Genomic DNA, 5,500 nt, shown 5'->3' with positions numbered 1-5,500 from the left:
AAAAAACTGCTTTTTGTGACGTCCTCTTTCAGCAATGCATGTCTCAGTTCGGCCGTATAAGTATTTTTTTGGTCTTCCCCAGATCCCTAGAGTAGCTCTGACACTGTTGCATCCTTCTTGCAGCCGTGGGAGCCATTATTGTACATCAGTAAACTCTGTTTAATACATCTCTAATTGTAACTTACGGTACCTATGATTAACTAAAATTAGCAATAGTTTTTAAGGACTATATTTTAGAAATGACGTTTGCAATATAATTTTATTAATTGTTTACAGCAATATAGAATTATTATTGTTATAGACTTTAAGTAACCCTTTAAAAATATTCAAGTAGGTTTATGAAATAATTTATGAGTTTAGTTTTTTAACTAGAAAACAGCTTTAAATTTCACAAAGAACAATAAATAACCAACCACAATCTACTGTTGATCACAATCTGTCTGTTGTAATCTACCTACTTTCCACATCTAAGAGAGTATAGCACTCACGGGTAGAAAGTATAAACACAAACTAAAATTTATCTAAGTATTTTATTTATCAACGGATTAAAATACATTTAGTATCGTTAGTTCAGTAATGAAATTTGCAACTAATAATTATGCTTGAATATTTACTTGGGATTAATAGTTTTTGGTATGTTGACGTTTGAAGACTCTAAACACCGTCATTTTTGAAATTGAGAGTAATAAATATCTATTTAATAATTACTGTTAATTTAATTAACTGAACATAATTGCCAAGTTTCGTGCTATTTCCTCCATCGAGGTCTTAAATACGATTTATAAAACACACACACACACATTTGGACAGACAGATAATAAACCAAGCGAAATATAATATATGATCATATGAAATTTTTTATTGTTTTTTTGTTTAATATCAACGATTGATTAATTGTGACAACGTGTGGTGAAATACCGTATAAATCCTTTATGAGCTGGAAATGGTTTTTAATGGGCATAAATCTGTTTCTGTCTTCTGTCTTTCGATTTAGCCACTAGTACCTTGCTTAAAGTTCAACTATTCTAAAATAGATTAGGAGATTTAAATATATTCAAGTAATCTTCTCTTGTTTTCAGGAGTTGTTATTATGCTCCTTAAAAAGGATATGCCTCTAAAGTAAGTTTTATTCAATAGGGAATCGCGTGCAATGCCGTGGGAAACCGGTGGCGTGTGATAAATAGGTGATGCGGTTTTCATTAATATCAGTATTCCAAGAGTGAAATAATAACTAAATGGTAATGTTATATGAGAAATGAATAGGATTTCTTGCTTTTGAATAATAGATTTCAAATAATTATATATAGTTTTTCTCTCAATGCATTTTCCACTTAAGAATACATATATTTAAAACGATTCATTGCCTATAAATACGGTATTAATTCTACTTTCAATTAGCCCGATAACATTGCATTATATTCATTCATATAAATATTTTTCAGTTTATAAATACAGTTTGCTTTTTAGATTTCTTAGTAATTCATTTGAAATCAGGGATGCACAGATAGAAGAGATAAGAATGGCATTTATCGTACACACTCAAATATTTATCGTAAACAAATATTATGTAATGAGAACATGCATTATGTACATTTCTATAAATTCACGTTTGTGCTTTTTCTATGTAGGATGTGAGATGAATAAAATATGTAATAACCTTAGGTATGTTGAATATCGTAAGACTTTCAACACTTAATGGTAAAGTGTCGGTCTGACCTAAAGAATTTATGTGCCAATCCATTAGAGAAAAAACACTGTGCTGTCAGGATCGTGACCTCACTTTAACTGAACCTGTGATTGTGTTCTGTCTTGCTTCCTCTGTGAGGGCAATATATGGACTAGCACGTTCACGAACAAAATATATTTTTTCTGGGAGAAAGTTGCAACTGTGTATGTGAAGCCTTTTGCTCTAATTTCAAAATGTATTCATTGGAAGGAAGCGCTATGGGGTAATGAATACTAAAAGAAGTATCTATTTATGATGATATTTTATATTTAGAAAATATGTTTTTAAGACTAAGCTATAAATCTGTTTTATTATCAGCAACAAATTATACTAAATAATACGTAGAATTATTAATTAAATATAATAATTCGTTATGACTAACCTTACTAGTAGTTTACTACTTTTCACAAGTTTTATTTATTATAAGTGACAGTAAAAATTATCTAGCATTTCTTTAAGCTTTTTTATGATGTTCCGCAAGTTGGTAATAAAGATAAGTTTAGTTAATCAATAATCCAGGTTTCAGACAGATTCATATAAGGCAGTTATGGCGAAAAATCAAGAGTTACTCGAGGTGAGAAAATAATTAAACATAACACATGCATAGAACAAACTTGGTAAAAGCTGTCTAAATATTCATTAAACTAGTCCTTGATTCACATACTATGGAAACAGCTAAAAAATATGAATTGAACCTTGCATCAATAATTGGACCTTAAATCTAATGCTCTAGATACGTCACTAAAACTCAGTGGTTTAGATTGTTAGGTCATATCTCAACATAGGCAGATCTTACCATATAGCTCTTTGTAATATACCACGGGACCTAATTATTATTGTGAGATGGAGATGCTAATAAAACTTAGGTCCCAGGGTCGGAGAAGTATATAATAGTTTAGAAAATGATATCATGGTTAGAGAGACGTACCGAGGGTCTTATCTGTTTGAAAGGATTCTACACAATATAATACTGATCCTTTGCTATACTCGTATATAAAATCAATACGACGTTAGACGTTAGAGATCTGAGTATGGATGTACATATCTGAAAGTCTGAGCAAACTTCAAACAAAATGTGTGTTATATTCTTTATGAGCGTTTAAAAGTATACTTATGCTTTAGTAGGTTTTAACACACACACACACACACACACCACGGACTGGATTGATGTAATGCTAAACGCGGGTTCCAATCCAGTCCCCCCCGTACCATCTACGGGGGGAGGGGAGAGGATTGTTTTTTTTTAGTGGGTAGGTCTGGCAGGAATCCCACACTACCCCCACGTATATCTGCCGGAAGATGGACGGTGGAGTTTAGCGATGGTGGTGTCTTTGGAAGATCTTTTTTCAAACCTCTCTAAAAAAAAAAAAAAAAAAAAAAAAAAAAAAAAAAAAAAAAAAAAAAAAAAAAACACAGAGAGAGATTCAAATTAAATTTCATTACTTTATTTTTGCTTTCAAAACTTTTCTGTCCTCTTATTCTAAAGGTATATTTCACGTCATTACAAAATCAGCAAAGCATTATTAGTAGCATTTAATGTAATTACATGTATTATTATAACAGAAAACTAAATAAATCATACATACTGTTTCTACACGGGTTTTGATATTCTTATTCAAGTGCCACTGTTAGTTTAGAGTGATATAGCGCCAGCATGTTTGGGGCATAATGATAAACCCGTAGATTTTGGGGAAACACTCCTTTAAAACAAACGGATCACCGGTTATTGCATTTACGAGTATAAGAGAACGCAAGACACCAAGCATCGGTGTTCCAAAACCTTTGTATGATAGACACTACAAGTAACTTCTCGTAGGCAGCTAAGGCCAAAGTTCTCAGTAAGGAGAATTTATATATGTTCAGTTCAGCGAGGTAACCCGCCATTCTTGACTTAAAGAGCGAACAATACATCAATTTGTCGTCAGAGGATAGATGATTTTAGGGAGTTATAAAATGCGAAGACTTAAATCAAATTTTCTATCATATTGTTTTCATAACATTAATGACAAAACCAAAAATAATAGTGGAACCTATGTGTTTACATAGATAGATGACCTCATTCTAAAGCCAAACAGATTGTTTTGTTGTGATTAATAAATTGTTATTGCGAAGCTTTTGAGTATGCATTCAATTTAGTTTGTAATGTACAGTTATCCATTATATACATACTGATATATATATATATATATATATATATATATATATATATATATATATATATATAAATGAAAACATAAAAAAATAACTTGCATAAATTAAACTCTAAAACCGTTATACCAATTAGTATCTATCAACGTGTTCATGCTGTGTGTTAAAATTATTTACTTTTAATATTGAAGAGAGACATATTTATAATACTACTCACGTGACTTTGCTCAAGAAACAAAAGACAGCAGAAATAAAAACGTAAAGGAGCGAGGAATCGATAATTGTTAGGTAGGAAGTGTTGTTGAATGTTCTGGAAAAATATTCTCCGGAACTGTGGACCTCTTCTTATGTGTTTTCAATAACTTCATGTAGTTCAACAGCATTAAACTTATCAAAACTTATTCCCTGAACAATAAAGTATAAATTACACAAGGTTATGTCATTTTAATTCACAACAAAGCAGACTCGAGAAGTTCACTACATTCTAGTATCACGTAGCTGGATGGTTACACACTGCGGTGGTATAGTGTAAGACTCGCCTTCGGCTCGCTGGTGGCTACGCCCCCAGGCCCCCATGATGTACGCTTGCAAAATCGGAGCTGAGCGGTTAAATTTACGCTTGCAAATTCGGGGATAAGAGAGATTTGGTGATTGTTAAAATTCGGACCTGAGGTCATGCCCGGAAATTCCCTGGGGGGGGGGTGTTTAATGTTAGCAAGGGTTAAGACATCAGGGGGTTTAATGTACTCAGGAGGTTATCTGCTCATACCAGGAAATCTCGGGGGGGGTTAATGTTACCGGGGGTTAGTGACACACCTCAGGCCCCTTTTGGGGTGTTTGCCAAATCGGGGATAAGCGGAATTCGGAATAGTATTAGACCTATTTTATTGAGTTTTCCAGTTTTGACTCTAAGGCCATTTTGTGGCTTAACCATTAGAGATACGAGAAAAAGTGACTAGACCTTTCTTGTCGTAAATTTAATTTTGTCTTTGATTGTGCCGTCAGATTTGATCTACGACCTACGGTTTAGTCAGTACAACGCTTGGCATAAAAGTCTGCACTGGTCAGCTGTTGTGTAAACAGATATAGTGTAAATAAATTTAAAACTACCTTTATCAGATTATTAAGTTGATCAGGGGGTTTAATTTAATCAGGAGTTCATCAACCAAGAAAATCCCTGGAGGGGGGGGTTTATGTTCTGGGCGGTTAAAGAACGCGTGGTACTTTTCTAGTAAATTTGTGTCTGGGCACGAGAAATATTTATCAAAATAAAACGTTGATCAGGGGGTTTTAATTACTTCGGAAATTATCATTCCACGCCAGAGTTTTGACAATGAACTAATATTGCATAAAATTAAGTAAAAAAAAAAAAAAAAAAAAAAAAAAAAAACACTGTCCCTACCTACTATTGAAGCTTCACTAACGCTCAGCCAACTCCCGATGTGGAGGGAGGTTTTAGTCACTCGTTAACATAGTAATACAAGGTCAATCTGGAACCAGCATGAATCGCACTAATTACAGTTGCAAAATTTAAAACACCTAATAGTGACGACAAAGAATTAGCCATTTAGAGCATTTATCAGGTTTACGGAAAGATAAACGATAGAAAGCTGCTAGACATTTTTT

Source organism: Homalodisca vitripennis, unplaced genomic scaffold (assembly GCF_021130785.1).
Source record: "Homalodisca vitripennis isolate AUS2020 unplaced genomic scaffold, UT_GWSS_2.1 ScUCBcl_419;HRSCAF=2370, whole genome shotgun sequence".
Lineage (NCBI taxonomy): Eukaryota > Metazoa > Arthropoda > Insecta > Hemiptera > Cicadellidae > Homalodisca > Homalodisca vitripennis.
Note: the sequence above shows the minus strand (reverse complement) of the source record.